The sequence below is a fragment of the Saimiri boliviensis genome, chromosome 15, assembly GCF_048565385.1.
Source record: "Saimiri boliviensis isolate mSaiBol1 chromosome 15, mSaiBol1.pri, whole genome shotgun sequence".
Lineage (NCBI taxonomy): Eukaryota > Metazoa > Chordata > Mammalia > Primates > Cebidae > Saimiri > Saimiri boliviensis.
In genome coordinates, this window is record NC_133463.1 from 53,103,703 (window position 1) to 53,122,431 (window position 18,729).

At 42.0% G+C, this 18,729-nt stretch overlaps 1 protein-coding gene across 1 annotated transcript in view; it reads left to right on the forward strand.

The window, feature by feature from the left end:
* The first annotated feature begins 10,523 nt into the window (after positions 1-10,523).
* The window catches only part of ATP6V1C1 (ATPase H+ transporting V1 subunit C1), an 81,484-nt gene continuing 73,278 nt past the window's right edge, over positions 10,524-18,729 (forward strand). Inside the window, exon 1 of the mRNA XM_074386998.1 lies at positions 10,524-10,664. The gene's annotated coding sequence lies outside the window, so the exon portion shown is untranslated. The remainder of the gene's footprint in view (positions 10,665-18,729) is intronic.

Below are 18,729 nucleotides of genomic sequence, written 5' to 3' on the forward strand. Positions count from 1 at the left end.
GGAGTGGTCTGCACTGAGGGAACAGGGTGACTAAATCTTTTTCCCCATAGTGTTAGAAAAAAAGCTGTAATCTTGTAGAAGTCATTAATTTCTCTGGATTCAGTTTCTCCAGTTGCACAGTGGACTAGAGGACACCTGAGGATGTGGCTACTGAAAACATTCTGGGGTTCTGACTCCCTTCTTGATCAATCTCTTTCCCCCGTACCCCCCACCACCTTTCCACTTGAAGCCATCTGAGTGGAAAATGTATGAACATTGGTGGCCTTCTTGTCATTTGGCATTCTGTGTGGGGAAGGAGTATAGAGACCACTCAGCGGCCATGCTCCCTTTTAGTATAATGGCACTCTGCGTTCCTTTAGGGGAATGCACTCTGTCTGTGTGCTTAGGGTGGGGGAGGTCTGACTCAGACTCCAGCCCAGGACCCATGGCTGGCCCAATCAAAGTGAATCCCAAAACTTCGGCTCTCCCAGGAAGAAACAGCCTTTCCACTTGCAGCTGGAAGGCTGTGGAGCTAGTTGTGCCACAGTCATCTTATCACCAAAGGACAGTGAATGTCTGTCTCAGAAAGGAGCCAATAAAGCCAAGAGCTGGAGAAACATAGACAGATTAAATGACATAATTTGAATGCCTGAAGCCTTGGACTTTTCAGGTTTTTTGGTTTGTCTTTGAGACAGGGTCCCACTCTATCACCCAGGCTGGAGTACAGTGGCTCGATCATGGCTCACTGTAGGGTTATCCTCCTTGGTCTCAGAAGATCCTCCTGCCTCAGCCTCCCAAGTAGCTGGGACTACAAGGTGCACCACCATGCCTGGCAAATTTTAAAATTTTTTGTAGAGATGGTGTTTTATTATGTTGCCCAGGCTGATCTTGAACTCCTGTGCTCAAGTGATCCTCCTGCCTTGGCCTCCTGAAGTACTGGGATGGCAGGTGTGAGCCACCACATCCAGCCCAGACTTTTTAGTTCTTTTTTTTTTTTTTTTTTTTTTTTAGACGGAGTTTCGCTCCTGTTACCCAGGCTGGAGTGCAATGGCGCAATCTCGGCTCACCGCAACCTCTGCCTCCTGGGCTCAGGCAATTCTCCTGCCTCAGCCTCCTGTGTAGCTGGGATTACAGGCACGCGCCGCCATGCCCAGCTAATTTTTTGTATTTTTTTTAGTAGAGACGGGGTTTCACCATGTTGACCAGGATGATCTCGATCTCTTGACCTCGTGATCCACCCGCCTCGGCCTCCCAAAGTGCTGGGATTACAGGCTTGAGCCACCGTGCCCGGCGATTTTTTAGTTCTTAAACCATCAGACTTTCTTCTTGGCTTAACTTAGGTTGGGTTTTCTGTCACATGGAGAAGGAGCCCTAATTTTCCAGGTTTTGTTGTAATGACAGGCAATTTTATTAAAAAGGACAAAATAATCTCAAATGTTCATATTGCTATATTCTGATGCAACAAGCCAGTTTCTCTTCATTCACTGAGGGTCTATCTGAGTGTCTTTGGGTATTTTGAATTTTTTTTTTTATCAATGTATGTGTAAGAAGATGGTAAAAAATAACACAAAAAAAGAACTCAAAAATCTGTCAAACAGCACAATAAAACCTGAAAAAATGAATTAAATCAGTGTTGGTTTTGCTCTACAGAACCACCGTAAGGAACAAGCAACCCAGGAGCCCACTGAAAGAACCTTGAAAGCCAAAGAAGTCTTGAAAGCCAAAAGGGGAACCGATGATGGCTGCTGTCTTGTGATACTCAGTCCCTTGAGAAGCATTTCCAAATATTCTTAAATAAGGAGCATCTCATTTCATCTTATTTTATAGTCATTAGCCTGATAGAGGCTAAGTCAAGAGTAGAACCTGGGGAAAAAGCCTCAATGTTCCTTGGCTAGGTGTAGTGGCTCACCTACATTGGATACACCTGTATCCCGATGCTTTGGAAAGAGACAGACAGAGGCAGGCAGATCACTTGAGGTCAGGAGTTTGAGACCAGCCTGGCCAACATGGTGAAATCCTGTTTCCACTAAAAATACAAAAATTAGCTGGGCATGGTGGCATATGCCTGTATTCCCAGCTGCTTGGGTGGCTGAGGCACGAGAATTCCTTGAATCCAGGAGGCAGAGGTTGCAGCGAGCCAAGATCACACCACTGCACTGCAGCCTGAGCTACAGAGCTGAACTCTGTCTCAAAAACAAAACAAAACAAAACAAAACGAAAAACAGTGTTCCTCTATTCCTTAATTATTGTTTTGTGTTTAATTGTTTTTCTGTAGTGTACTATTTTGATTGTTTTCTTATTTCCTTTTCTGTATTTTGTTAGTTATATTTTTAGTGAGTATCCTGGCGGTACTCACTCAACTCAAACTCTTAAACAGAGTCTCGCTCTGTCCCCGAGGCTGGAGTGCAATGGCGCAATCTCAGCTCACTGCAACCTCCACCTTTCAAGTTCAAGCGATTTTCTTGCCTTAGCCTCTTGAGTAGCTGGGATTACAGACACCCACCACCACACCCGGCTAATTTTTGTATTTTTAGTAGAGACAGGGTTTCACAATGTTGGCCAGGCTGGTCTCGATCTCCTGACCTCAGGTGATCCACCTGCCTTGGCCTCCCAAAGTGCTGGAATTACAGGTGTGAGCCACAGTGCCTGGCCACCATTGTATTATTGATAGGGGCAATGCCCTAGGATGGTATAAATGAGTGAAAGGACACTGATCACAACAATGAAGATAATCAGACCTTATAGATTTTAAAACTAAAAGGACTCTCCAAGACTACCTATAGGGGTAGAATAGAATAGGTTTTGGCAAACTAGGGCCCACAGGCTAACTCTGACCTGCCTTCTGTTTTTATAAATAAAGTTCTATCGAGACACAGCCAGGCCCATTTGTTTAGCTATTGTCCATGGCCGCTTTTGCACTTCAATGGCAGAATTGAACAGTGATGCCAGACTTTATGGCCACAGAGCCCAAAATACTTACTATTTGTCCTTTTACAGAAAAAGTTTGACAACCCCTGCTCTGGAACACCTAATTTTACAGGTAAGGAAAAAGACCTAAATAAGATGGGTGACTTTTTTCAGTCATATGGCTAGTTAAGGACAACCAGAACAAAAGCTTGGATGCCTTGACTCCCAGTTCAAAGACTGAATGAGATAGAAGAGATGACAGTTTTCCTCTGAGTCCAGTTCAAAATGGGGTGCTTGGTGGAGTTTGGCTCTGATCTTGGCTTCTAGGAAAGAGTGGCCAAGTGCCTTCCCCAGACACCCATAGGTTGTTTTCCACCTCCTTGTCCTGACATGTGCAACTGGTAGACCTACCCTACAAGCAACGCTGAAGGGAGTCCTTTAGGTGGATAGGAAAAGGCACTAACAGTAACTTGAAATCATGTGAGGAAATAAAGAGCACTGGTAAACGTAATTACCTAGGTAAACATAAAGCCAGTGTTACTGTATTTCTGGTTTGTAACTCCTTTTCTTCCCTGCACAATTTCAAACACAAATGCATTAATAATATTTATAGGTCTATATTAATGGGGACATAATATCTATGTAATTTGTGACAATATTAATAACATAAAAAGAGGATGGAGCAGTCAGGTGTGGTGGCTTATGCCTGTAATCCTAGCTATTTGGGAGGTTGAGGCAGGAGAATCACTTGAACCTGGGAGGTGGAGGTTGCAGTGAGCTAAGATTGCGCCATTGCACTCCAGCCTGAGCAACAAGAGTGAAACTCCATATCAAAAAAAAGGGGGGTTTGGGGATGGAGCTATAGGAGCGGAGTTTTTGTATATGATTGAAGCTAAGTGATGCGAATTCAAAATAGATTGTTGCTATGTTTTCTCCATCTCACAGCTTATGGATTAAAGGATTTTTTTTTTTTTTTTTTGAGATGGGGTCTTACTCTGCTGCCCAGGCTGGAGTGCAATGGTGCAATCTCAGCTCTCTGCAACTTCTGCTTCCTCGGTTCAAGTCATTCTCCTGCCTCAGTCTCCTAAGCAGCTGGGATCATAGGCACCTGCTACCATGCCCGGCTAATTTTTGTATTTTTAGTAGAGATAGGGTTTCATTACGTTGGCCAGGCTGGTCTGAAACTGTTGACCTCAGGTGATCCACCCAACTCAGCCTCCCAAAATGCTGTGATTACAGGTGTGAGCCACCGTGCCTGGCCCGATTAAAGGATTTTTTAAAAGCACAGTAGAGAATCCAATTGTCTTGACAGGGAGAAAGTAAAACTTTAAATACACACTAAAGATTAAGTTACAAAAGTTCTACTCCAACTTATTTATTTATTTATTTATTTGAGATGAGGGGCTTACTATGTTGCCCAGGGTAGACTCAAACTCCTGGGTGTAACAATCTTTCCACCTCAGCTTCCTGAGGAGCTGGGACTACAAGAACTCCAGGCAAGTGCCTGGCTCTACACAGACTATTTTTAAATTATAAATACCTCAAGTGATCAGTTGCCCTCTTAATATGCTCTCTCTCAAAATGCAAAGTTAGCAAAAGATCATGTTGATGCCCTCGAAGAATTTGCCATCTGTCTGGTCAGACATATGAAAGAACTAGTGAACAAAAATACAGTCCCAGATTAATTGCAGGAGTGCTTTCAATTACCCTTCACTTACTGCAGCTGCTAGGCAGATGGACACATTCCCTCAGTACTACTCTGCATTCTGAGTGCCTCTGGAGAGCAGGACATTTGGGTACTGTATTAAGTTTCCTTTGGCTGCTGTAGCAAATTATCACAAACATGATAGCTTAAAACACAGATTTGTCACATTACAGTTCTGGAGCTCAGAAGTCAAAAATAAGGCTCAGTGGGCTAAATTCAGGCCAGTCTTGCCAGGCTGTTTCTTTCTGGAGGTCTGAGGGAAAATTTGGTTTCCTTGCCTTTTTCAGCTTCAAGACGCTGCCAGCATTCCTTGGCTCATGGCTCTTTCTTCTTGCTTCTATCCTCATTGCTATGGTTTGGATATTTGTCCCATCCAAATCTCATGTTGAATTTAATCCTCAGTGTTGGAGGTGTGGCCTCATGGGAGGTGTTCGGGTCATGAATCGGGATCCCTCATGAATATATTAATGCCCTCCCTCAGACGCAAGTGAGTTCTTACTCTATTAATTCCCATCAGAGCTGGTTGTTTAAAAAGGGCCTGGATAGCCAGGCATGGTGGCATGCACCGGTAGTCCCAGCAACTTGGGAGGCTGAGGCAGGAGGATCACTTGAGTCCAGGTGCTTGAGATTGCAGTGAGCTGTGATGGCACCACTGCACTCTAGCCTAAGCAACAGAGCAAGACCCTGTCTTAAAAAAAGAAAAGAAAAGAAAAGATCCTGGCACCTCCCCCACTCTTCCCCTTCCTCTCTTACCGTGGGATCTCTGCACAGGCCAGCTCCCCTTTACTTCCCACTGTGAAAAGAAGCAGCCTGAGATCCTCACCAGAAGCAGATGTCCAATTGTGAACTTTCTAACCATTTAAATTGTGAGCCAAATAAACCTCTTTTTAGAAAATATTATTTCAATAGTTTTGAGGAACGGTGGTTTTTGGTTATATAGGTAAGTTCTCCAGTGGTGATTTCTGAGATTTTGGTGCACCTGTCACCCGAACAGTATACACTGTATCCGATGTGTAGTCTTTTATTCTTCACTTACTTCCTACCCTTCCCCCCAAGAACCCAAAGTCCATTATTATCATTATTATACATTTGCATCCTCATAGCTTAGCACCCTCTCATAAGTGAGAACATATGCTATTTGGCTTTCTATTCCTGAGTTACTTCACTTAGAATAATTAAACCTCTTTTTCTTTATAAATTAACTAGCCCCCGCCCCACCACTACTTTTTTTTTGAGACAGAATCCTGCTGTCTTGCCCAGGCTGGAGTGCAATGGGACGTTCTTGGCTCACTGCAACCTCTGCCTCCCAGGTTCAAGCAATTCTACCTCAGCCTCCTGAGTAGCTGGGATTACAGGTGCCTGCTACCACACTCAGCTAATTGTTTGCATTTTTAGTAGAGACAGAGTTTCACCACATTGGCCAGGCTGGTCTTGAACTCCTGACCTCAGGTGATCCACCCGCCTTGGCCACCACCGCCTCGTGCTGGGATTACAGGCTTGAACCACTGGGCCCAGTCCAGGTATATCTTTATAGTAACACAAAAAGGTGAAGATAATCACATCTCCTACTACTTACTGACCCTCCTGCCTACCTCTTACAAAGACTCTTGGAAGTACATGGGGCCCATCCAGAGAATTCAGGAAAGATCCTTAACTTAATCACACCCTGAAAAATCCCTTTTGCCATATAAGAAACATTGATACGTTTCTGGAGTTAGGACATGAACATCTTTGAGATACCCACCACAGATACTACCCCCGTCTTCTCCTCCCACAGTTGAGCTGTATGCCTAAGAATGGTTGGCTGGGTTTGTTTCTGGACTTGGTTTGTGTTTGTTTTTGTAACTAATTTTAAAAATTAAGAAACCAATGAAATCTGAGGGCAAAATGGAAAGACTTGTAGTGTGTATGGAAAACAAATAAAATGAACTAAGGTAAGCCACTAAATAAATATGGTCACATGGGGTATTTTGGCATGTGTCTGTAGTTCCAGCTAATCAGGAATCTTGAGGAGGAAGGATTGCTTGATCCCAGGCATTCAAGTCCAGCCTGGACAACAAAGTAAGACAAGATCTCAAAAAAAAAAGTGATCAAATTAGGTGTGGCCAGGAAATCTTTGAAAGTTTTAGAAAATAATGCACAACTCAAGAGGATTAAATAATATATATAGGGATGGCTTGTGTAAGAAAGAGGCAGAACATTTCTCAAGGGAGATCTACTCAAACAAAAGGACTAGGCCCCATATCAAAAAATTGGCCAAGAAATGCATATTTAAATGTTATTACATGTTTAAAGTAAGTGTGTTTAAATTATGATTTGCCTGCCTTAACCAACTTTTTAGGTTAAATAACCCATCTCTTACCAATTCTGCTAAGAAGAATCCAGTTAAATTTGACTCAGGGTTTTACAGACAATACTAATCACCTAAGATGATAATAATTTGGCAGAAAGGTTTAATCAAGAGAGTGGAGCATAAACTGTATCGTGGATGTCATGTGGGATCTGAACAGATGGTTGGGGGTCAAAGCAAGGCACATGAGATGAAACAAACGACATACAATGTAAGGGTAGAAATGAGCAGGAACCATCACTTCAACCTGCGAGGTAGAACCCTTACAACTCTGAGTGTGGATCTCATTCCAGCAGTATCAGCAACATCGGGGAGCCTGCTAGAACTGCATATTGTGTGAGAGTGGGGAGAGGATCAGAAAAAATAACGAATGGGTACTAGGCTTAATACTTGGGTGATGAAATAATCTGTACAACAAATCCTCATGACACAAATTTATTTATGTAACCTGCACATGTACCCCTGAACCTAAAAGTTAAAAAAAAATGCATCTTTCTGAGCGCTGTGGCTCACCCCTGTAATCCCAGCACTTTGGGAGGCTGAGGATCAATTGAGCCTGGGAGGTTGAGGTTGCAGTGTGCTGTGATCATGCCACTGCACTGCAACCTGGGCAACAGAATGAGACCCTGTCTCAAAAAAAAAAAAAAAAAAAAAAAAAATGCATCTTTCAGGCCTCAGCCCAGACACACTGAATCAGAATCTGCAATGTAACAAAACCCCAGGTAATTTAACTGCACATTAACCTGTGAGAAGGGCTGGTTTAGAGCGAGCGAGAGTCTTCCTAAACTGCACTATGGAGTTATTGTGGTACATATAAAATATAATGACAGCTGAGCTATTAAGCACCTTCTATGTGCCAGGCAAACTACCAAGTGCTTTGCAAACCTTGTCTTACTTAATTCTCAAAGATTCCAGTCTTGTAAAATAGAATCGATCTTTATCCTCAATAATGAAACAATCTCCCTGCTTTTTGCCATCCCTTTGGTTGAAGTTGGTATAAAGAATACATTAGTGTCTCAAAAATCTCAAATAATTGCCTTTTGAAATTCAGTATGTAAAATATTTTGACATCATATTTTTTTGCTCCCTTCATTGGCTGGGTTGCAAAGTCTTACAGGTAGGAAGATCTCAAACTCCTTGATAATTTCAACCTATGAAAAAGAAAAAAAAAAAAAAACCACCAGAGGAAACTCAAAAGCATTCTGGTTAGGACAAGGTAATAAATAAAATAAAATAAAATCAGGAAGAAATACACACTGTTAAGTGGAATTTGAAAATGATAAATCAGATTGAGCCAAATCTTGGAGAGTTTGCATAAATTCTGGATATTCTTACAGTGTTGCATGTCTCAGCAGTTTATGCAAAAAGGGAGGGCCAAACCCTCTCTTTCCAAAGAAGGCATTGAGACAGTCTGCCCTTTCCTTGCCCAGACTGGAAAACATGAAGTCCTTGTGTCTTCTTGCCCCTCCCTGAGTTCAGTGTTCATCCCACACTTAACAGGGTAGAAGGATACCATCAGCAACCCCGATGCTGGGATGTTGGGTGATAGTGGAGCACCATTAGTATGCTGGTGCATCACTCAGTAGAGTGGTTTTCAGTACGCCTCCGGTTCTGACTAAGCTCCTTTCAACAAGATTCAGCCAGGCACTGTGGCACAGCCTGCAGTCCCAGCTACTAAGGAGGCTGCTGCAGGACTGCTTGAACTCAGGAATTTGAGGCTGCAGTGAGGTATTATTGTGCCATGCACTCCAGCTTGGGTGACATTGCAAGACACCAGTCTCTTAAAAAAAAAAGAAAAAAAAAAGCAAACAAAAAAACAAAAACAAACAAACAGAAAAAACCACGAAAGATTCAGTGGGTCTTCACCCACTTGCAGACAGAGGGTCACTAGAATTGTCAAGTGCTGGGTCCTAGTGCTCACTGCCACTGTGCTAAATTGTGACAGGAGTCGGGGGCTAAGGGGATAGGAGGGCTGGAGTGGGGATGGGAGGGCATTCCTTTCCCTCAGGCTTTCACAGTGTATGTTTTGTTTTCCAGAATCAGAAATCTGAGTGTAGGAAGAAGTGGGTTAGGCCTGGAGAAAGGAAAAGGAGGATCATGGTTCTCTGCAAAGAGCTGGAAGCTAAAAAGCAGGCTGTGTTTACTTACCAACCAGGACTCAGTGGGCTCTTTGCCAGCTTCCAATACAGCCTTAAAAGTATGTGAAATCCAGGAAATATTTCTGCAAAACAAGAGATCTTCACTGCCTTTACTCTCTACCACCTGAAACCTTGCAGAGTGTAGTATGTATCTAATCAATATATTAAAAATTAATTTAAAAGTTCTATATATGTATCAATATTTAATACTGTTTTTATATTATCTAAATGTTTTCCTAAATAATATTATTATATATATATATATATATTCTGAATATTTCTTTTTTTTTTTTTTTGAGACGGAGTTTCGCTCTTGTTACTCAGGCTGGAGTGCAATGGCGCGATCTCGGCTCACCGCAACCTCTGCCTCCTGGGTTCAGGCAATTCTCCTTCCTCAGCCTCCTGAGTAGCTGGGATTACAGGCACACACCACCATGCCCAGCTAATTTTTAGTATTTTTAGTAGAGACAGGGTTTCACCATGTTGACCAGGATGGTCTCGATCTCTTGATCTCGTGATCCACCCGCCTCGGCCTCCCAAAGCGCTGGGATTACAGGCTTGAGCCACCGCACCCGGCTATTCTGAATATTTCTATTCAGTGACAAAGAATTACGTTTAGACATTTATATTTATATAGGAAAACTCATAACCTGAAAATATCCTGTGGGATCAAACCACTGACCCTTCCAGGATGGAAGAGACTTCAGGTAGTCAACTTCCATCAAGTGGCCCGTTGGTCTCACTGAGGAATGTGCCACATCAGGGCTCAGTGTTGGTATCTGTTGCAGATATATTGGACATTTGACAATGGCAGCTGCTGGATCAGTGCTGGTAAGTGTTGGAAGTATAGTTGGTCCTACTTTGCATGGTCCCAATATGCACAAATCTTAGTTACCACGTTTAGTTCAATCACACCTGAACCCCAACAACATGGTTCAAATTTCAGTTATAACAATGTTACTAACTGTGCACAATTACACAAAGTACAACCTCACTGTCAGCTCTTCAGTCCACAGACCACTATGCAAATAACAGATGCACATCGCAATCAGTAACCAGTCACACCATTCCTTTCAAAGTGCATTGATGAGTGGCCACTGCACATATGTTCAGTTCATACAGACAGCAAAGCATGTAGTTGGGTTGCTGGTTTTCCTATGAATTAGGCCACATGTTGGTTTACAATGATGGATACTCAAAAGAGGAAATTGGCCAACAAAGATGAAAGTGCAGCAAAAAGTCCAAAAAGTGATAACACTGGAAGTGAACTTGAATCAGTTACAGGAAACAGTTCGCTGTGAGAATGTGGATGCTGCATCATTCAAGAGACCCTAGATATGCAGCCAGAGGAACTTAAAAAGGCAAACTTAACCTAATTGAGGAAGGAAGTGTGGTGAAAAGCATGCTGTCTCAGAGGAAGTGGTCTTGGCAGAAACTTCACATTGAAGCAACTCTTGGAGGTTTTCATGACACTGAAAGCACAAAGGATAAAACGTTGCAAGCCAATCCAGTCTTAGAAAGGAGAACAATTCATCAAGTCCGAGAAAAGATGCCCTCTCCATGTCATAAGTTACACAACAAGAAGGTAAGCACTATCCACATGACTCTTGCTGTTTCATTTACAATTTATTTACTCTTACTATTTATTTTCTTTTTTGAGATGACGTCTCATTTTGTCACCCAGGCTGGAGTTCAGTGGCAGTCTCGACTCACTGCAAACTCTACTTCCAGGTTCAAGCAATTCTCCTGCCTCAGCCTTCCGAGTAGCTGGGGATTACAGGTGTGCACCACCATGCCTAGCTAATTTTTGTAGTTTTAGTAAAGATGAGATTTCACCATGTTGGCCCAGCTGATCTCAAACTCCTGATCTCAGGTGATCTGCCTGCCTCAGCCTCCCAAAGTGCTGGAATTACAGGCATGAGCCACCATGCCTGGCCTACTTTGGCTATTTATTTTCTATGTTGTTTATTTATGTAGAAATTTAATGTTTCTAATGTTTAAATTACTAATGTCTAAAAACCTCAGATAATATACATTTAATAGTTTAATTTGAGCAAAGAACAATACATGAATTGGTAGCTCTCAGAATCAAAAGAAATTCAGAATGCTTTGTTGCAGCAGCGTGGGCAGTGAGCTTTCATGCAAAGGGAATATGAAAGCATACTTCACTGGTTTAGGTGGAAAGACCTTAGTTAGAGGTTAGCTGGTGTTTTCTTACTGGTAGGCTTTAGTTTGGTTTTACTCTTTACATTGGGTTCCGGTCTGCTTACAAGTAGGAACCTAAAGCACTAGGGTTGCCTCTGTCTTGGTAAAAGAAAAACTTCAGCTGAATTAAATTTAAAGGAGTTTAACTGAGCAATGAACAATTTGCAAATTGGGCAGCCCTCAGAATCACAGCAGATTCAGAAAGACTCCAAGGCTGCCTTGTGGCTAGAATAAATTTATAAACAGAAAAAAGGAAGTGGCATACAGAAATCATCAGTGAGGTACAGAAACAGCTGGATTGGTTACAGGTTGGTGTTTGCCTTATTTAAACACAGTTTGAACACTGTCTATAAGGGGTTGAAATATGGCTGCTGCTGGGATTGGCTAAGTCTCAGCTATTGCTATAGGTGCATACTCCTAAGTTAGGTTTTCGATCTTGTCTGCCTCTTAGAGGGTTATAGTTTGTCCACGAGGACTCAAACCTAGAAAAAAGTACAAAGTCCTTCTCAGGCCATATTTGGTTTGCTTTAACAATCTAATTCCCTCCCTGTTAGAATTTTTGTTAAAAACAATTATTCTCAAAAAAGAAAAAAAAACAATTATTCTCTGCTTTTGGTCTGCCTCTTATGAAAGACTGAACAATACTTAGGCATAGTCACCCCTTCCTGACACTATCACAGGTAAGTTGTCTTTGTCTCTGGGGAGCTCTCAAATCATGATGTCAGGCTCAATGAAGAAAGATTCCTTTTGTTGTTTACATCATTACTGTCACTCTGACCAACGTGAGAGCATCTCATGTACCATTGATGGGTGAGAGCATGCATTTAAGACAGAATACAGCAAACCAGGGAGATTAAAGTGATGACCATCAGGATGGTAATACCAAGAGACTGGAGTATGCTCCTTAGCCAAGGTCCTCATGAATCAAAACAGTTAAAATCAAATAAATCAAGAAATGACCCAGAGAAGGAGTCAACCTGTTTTAACCAGGTGGCCTATTTGTTAATTTCTTGTGATTGAGTTTCTAATACCAGAGGTATTTATCCAGGCACAACAGGAGAAACAGGATAAAATGGGCTTATTGCACGGACTCTTCATTGCTCAGCCAATAGTCCAATGCAAGCCTATTATCTAAAACTACTTGAGTAAGATAATTTAGGTATTTTTGTTGGATAGGTATAGCCTTAGCTGTAGAACCTGCAATAGTGACTAATGTCAAAGAAAATTTTTTGATCATTATTTCATTTGTAGTCATCCCAAGCCATGGGAAAATGGACCTAGCATACAATGCCCCTGTGGCAGGATTGTCATCTTCTGGTCAGTTTCTTTTTAATCTATGCTGCAGGTTTAGAGGGGTGGACCAATGTTTAGCTTCTGACTGGTTATGTAGTGACAATGGCACCATTAAAATCCCTAGTCCCCATTGGCCTTTCATTCTCTGTCTGTCAAGGTATGGGGTGCCCCAAGCATATGGCTGACAGTTAAATTCTCTGCTGATAAAGATGTACCTAGGACATTCCTGAAAGCCTGGGGTTGGTTTGGGGGACGAGGAGAAGATGTACCTAGGGTGAACAAAGTTCCTCCTTGGGAGATTTCAGTTATGGAGTAGTTAGTTGGCATCAGCAGTTTCTAACCAAGAGACTGATCCTGAATTATTATGTCCTAGAAGGCTGCCAAATGCCTATGTCAATAGGCATTTTTGCAAATAGGTCTGTTAACATTCTCCTTTTTGTGCATAGCCTCCTTGCAATATGGTCAGCAGACCTGGCCATCCTATTCCATGGTTGGGTTAAACAAGAAGTAAGAGTAAAGGGGTCTAGAAGTTTAACTCTATAGAAGGGACCAACAGTATAATCTAAACAGATTGGTGCATTTGGGATTCTGGCAAATTCAGTCATAAGATAGACTAAAGGGTCTCTAAAAAGTCATGCAAGTATTTTGACTTAGCATGGAAAATCTGGAATCTACCTAAACTTTCTGCAGAAGCTATAGAGTGTGAGATTCTAATTATGGCATTATCATGCCATACACAGATAGAAAGGAAGAGTACGAGACAGGAGAGAAAAAGAGAGAACAGCGGTTCTATGACAGGAAGAGGAGGTTCTTGATCTCTGATCTTGGGAAAGCTGTCTACATTCAAGATGCCAACCGCTTCTGGGGAGAGATGTTCCTGGTCAACTTTAGGTGTTCCTAACTGGTGTTCAGTTCCAAGAGTCTGGAAGGGCTCTCTTGAGTTGAGAAACTTTGGTCCAAAACTCAAGGCTTTACTGCAGTGTAAGTGGTGAGAAGTTGGTGTGGTCCCTTCCAGTGAGACTCAAGGGCAGACATTCTTAGATATCAATTCCAAAAGACCCAGTTTCCAAGTTTTAGACTATTGAATTCTTTTTCTTTTTCTTTTTCTTCTTTTTTTTTTTTTTTTATACGGAGTTTCACTCTTGTTACCCAGGCTGGAGTGCAATGGCACGATCTTGGCTCACGGCAACCTCCGCCTCCCAGGTTCAGGCAATTCTCCTGCCTCAGCCTCCTGAGTAGCTGCGATTACAGGCACGCATCACCATGCCCGGCTATTTTTTTGTATTTTTAGTAGAGACGGGGTTTCCCCATGTAGACCAGGATGGTCTCGATCTCTTGACCTTGTGATCCACCCGCCTCGGCCTCCCAAAGGGCTGGGATTACAGGCTTGAGCCACCGCGCCTGGCCAGACCATTGAATTCTGATCATCAATCAGTGGCAGTGTATTTCCATCATCAATAGCTACTATTACCTGATGGAAATACAGTGAGTCCTCAAATGATGTTGTCATTGATAGTTTTTTGGAAACAGTGGTATTAAGCAAAACAATCTTCCTTGAATAATGTGTTTCATTTTAACATTGATGAGAAAACTAAAATTTGTTTTATTATGCATTGTTTTGCTTAAAGTCACAGTTTCCAAGAGCTGATCAATGATGTTGTGAAGACTTATTGTATGCTTCAGCATAATTTATCAAGTTCTGGCTATATTGAGCCATGCCACAGGTTACACATATGGAGCTCTATTATTAAGGGCATAGGTCTTCCAGTACTATTTCATAAGGCATCATCTTGAGCTTTTCAGTATGGGTACATATAATTGCCATTAAACCCGGTGTTAAAACTTTTGGCCAGGAAATCCAGTAGATTCCATCATTTTGGCCAATTTTAGGATATTATTTGTACATTCAACCTTTCCAGAAGATTAAGGATAAGGACAACGATCATGCTATTTTGTTTGAAAACTTTAAAAAATTGTTTAATAATTTGTCCAGTAGGCTGGGTGCAGTATTTCATACCTGTAATTCCAACACTTTGGGAGGCTGAGGCAGGTGGATCACCTGAGGTCAGGAGTTTGAGACCAGCTTGGCTAAGATGGTAAAATCTCGTCTCTACTAAAAATACAAAATCAGCCGGGCATGGTGGCTCAAGCCTGTAATCCAAGCACTTTGGGAGGCCGAGGCGGGTGGATCATGAGGTCGAGAGATCGAGACCATCCTGGTCAACATCGTGAAACCCCGTCTTTACTAAAAATACAAAAAATTAGCTGGGCATGTTGCTGCATGCCTGTAATCCCAGCTACTCAGGAGGCTGAGGCAGGAGAATTGCTTGAACCCAGGAGGCGGAGGTTGCGGTGAGCCGAGATCGCACCATCACACTCCAGCCTGGGTAACAAGAGCGAAACTCCGTCTCAAAAAAAAAAAAAAAAAACAAAAATCAGCTGGGTGTGGTGGTGTATGCCTGTAATTCCAGTTACTCGGGAGCCTGAGGCAGGAGAATCACTTGAACCCGGGAGGCGGAGGTTGCAGTGAGCCAAGATCATGCCGCTAGACCCCAGCCTGGATGACAGACTGAGACTCTGTCTCAATAATAATAATAATTATTATTATTATTTCATCATTTGTCCAGTAAAATGAGTTCCCCTGTCACTGGATATCTTTCTAGGGATATCCCATAAAGGAAACCCATTCTTCGTTTTTTATTTCTGGTCTTTTTTTTTTTTTTTTTTTTGCTACTGTTGTGGCATCAGTCTTCCTGCATGGCAAGACCTCAGTCCACCCTGAGAACAGGCATACAGTTACAAGAACATACCGATAGCCCACTGAGGGTGGCAACTAAATAAAGTTCTTTTGTAGGTGTTCACATGGTCCAGCAGGTGGTAGAAATGTACTGCTTAAAACGTAAATGTTTTTCATAGAATTATGAATCTGATAAATCAGACATTGGTTATAAACCATTTTTGCAACTTTAGAACAATTACTCTACCAATCCTTTTTCCTAATTTGAACCATTTTGTCTACACTATGGTGAGCTGTGGAGTGTACAGTCTTAACATTGGTAGTTTTAAGGACTTGGGGAAGACTAGGTGGCTGTTAGGACCCTCAGCGAGTTCATGTTTAGTATTTGCATCCTTTAAAGTGCCCATTTTGTTTTTCTAATTCAGGTACATAGAATCATTTATTGAACAAATTATCGTAGGTGATTTGATCTGAATTAATATTATGGAGTTCAAACAAATTGCATATCCTAACATGTTTATTGCTAGCTACCTTAGTGTGGAAGTTCACTAAGGCATTTTCCTGATATTCAGGTGCATTTTACAAGTGAGCTTCAATTTTAGTAATAGCAACTTATGAGGACAGCAAAATAGCCGAAAGAAGCTCATTTGCCTGGGGCCCATTTTCAGTGGTAGACCCACTAGAAGTGAGGAACACTCTTTGCTTCTAAAACATGCCAAAATAATGGACTATCCCAAAGGCTTATCTACTGTCTATATAAATGTTGTCTGATTTGCCCTGAGATATTTGACAGGCCTGAGTGAGAGAGAATGTAACTCTGCTGGTTAGGTTGACTTCAATTGGGGAAGAGCTCCCTTTTCTGTTAATTCATTCTGGGCAGTCCTGGCATGTCCTGCTTGGTATTTTACTGCTGCATTTTTAGCCTAAAATCCATCAACAAAATGTATTATCTCAAGGTGTCTAATGGGCATGTTATAGAAATCAATAGCTGTGATACGAGATTTACATAGTTGTGGTCCTCACCTTTGTCAAGTAAGGGTAGTAAGGTAGAAGGGTTAAGTAGATTGCAGCATTATTTTATTTGTTTATTATTTTATTTTATTTTATTTTGAGACGAATGTCTCTCTGTCACCTAAGCAGGAATGCAGTTGTGTGATTTTGGCTCAACACAATTTCTGCCTCCCGCCTTCAAGCCATTCTCCTGCCTGAGCCTCCCAAGTAGCTGGGATTACAGGCACCTGCCACCATGCCCGGCTAAATGTTTTATTTTTTATTTTTATTTTTATTTTTTGAGACGGAGTTTCGCTCTTGTTATCCAGGCTGGAGTGCAATGGCGCGATCTCGGCTCACCACAACCTCCGCCTCCTAGGTTCAGGCAATTCTCCTGCCTCAGCCTCCTGAGTAGCTGGGATTACAGGCATGCACCACCATGCCCAGCTAATTTTTTGTATTTTTAGTAGAGACGGGGTTTCACCATGTTGGCCAGGATGGTCTCGATCTCTTGACCTCGTGATCCATCCGCCTCGGCCTCCCAAAGAGCTGGAATTACAGGCTTGAGCCACCGCGCCCGGCTAAATTTTTTATTTTTTAGTGGAGATGCGGTTTCACCATGTTGGCCAGGCAGGTCTCCAACTCCTGACCGCAAGTGATCCATCTGCCTTGGCCTCCCAAAGTGCTGGGATTACAGGCATGAGCCACCATGCCCAGCCAAAATTTGATATGAGATTAGAAGGAGACAGGAGAAGAATTTCATGTTAGTCTACTTGAGTTTGACTGGAATTTAATAGACTTTCCAAATCATGTGGAGCTTGCAAATAAAATTCATTTCCTAAAATCAGCTCAGACGAAACATCAACGTCTGGCTACTGCTGCTACTGCCTTTGAACAACTGAGATACACCTTAGCTACTAAGTCTAATTGCAGTCTATTAAGTGATGGACCTGTTTTCCTCCATGTTCTTGAGTAAAAACTCCTAAAGCCTTGTTGTTATGTTCATGAATGAATGAGGTGAAAGTGATACCTGTTTGCTGTAATTTGGGAGTCCTAAGTCTGGAGATTGTGGTAGGGCCAGTTTTGGTTGGCTGAAGTCTGTTCATAATTATCCTCCCAAGCTAAAGGCTCTGGATCAGTGTTTGTACAAGGTCATACAAGGGAGATGCCAACAAGGAAAAATTTGCAAGCTAAGACCTATAATATCCTGCAAATTCAAGGGAAACTCTTGCCTTTTAGACATGGAGCAAGAGAAACTTTGAGTAATTTTCATTCTTTCAGGTGAGAGGAAAGTTTCTTCTGCAGGCATAATGGACCTTTCCTTGGCAAAATTGATATTTCCATGGAAGCCTATGGCTTTTGTAAGCTAATTGTTGTAAGAAGTAGATTGAGGGCCGGGTGCCATAGCTCATGCCTGTAATCTCAGCAATTTGGGAGGCCAAAGCAGGTGGATCACTTGAGGTCAGGAGTTCGAAACCAGCCTGGTCAATCTGATGAAACCCTTTCTCTACTAAAACTACAAAAAATTAGCTGGGTGTGGTGGCTCACACCTGTAGTCCCAGCTATTCAGGAGGAGTCTGAGGTATGAGAATCACTTGAGCCTGGGAGGTGGAGGTTGCAGTGAACTACGATCGTACCACTGCACTCCAGCCTGGGCAACACAGCAAGACTCCAACACACAGACACACACACACACACACACACACACACACACACACTCACAGAGAGATAGAGAGAGAGAGCAAGAGAGAGAAGTTGAATCTATTTCTGACTCTTCCTTAGTATGAGAAACAACATAGCAGTAGGTTATAAATAAGAGCAGAATTCCTAGGAAATCCCAAGTTTGGCAAAACCTGATACAGAGTCTGAGAAAAATAAGAGAGGCCTTGGTAAATCCCTTTGTCATTATAGTCCAATTACATTGTTGATTTTTTCCAACGAAAAGCAAATAAGTATTGACTCATTTTACCAGCTGGAATACTGTGTTTCATCACTGTGAACCATTTTAAATTTGGATACATTATACAACAAGGTATTCAAATTTGAAACTACTGGAAACCTTAGTATTACAATCTTATTTATTGCATGTAGATCTTGAACAAATCTCCAACCTTGGCCATTGGGTTTTTAAAGTGGTAGATTGGGGTGTTACAAGGCCCAGTGCAAAAAATTAGAAGTCTTTGTATAATTAATTCCGGTACAATTGGTGACAGCCCCTGAATATATCTGATTTTAGTGGATATTGAGGTAATTTAGGTAGCAGCTTAGAATGATCTATTGGGATTTTTTTTCTGTTCTGATTTTTGCGGGTTTAGCACTTTAAATATTTTCTATGTCATTTAAGGAGGAAGCCCACAAAGGTTCTTCAGAAAGAACAGGTTTTTATAATTTGCGTTTTGGTGTTATCAGCTTCTGCCAGTAGGTA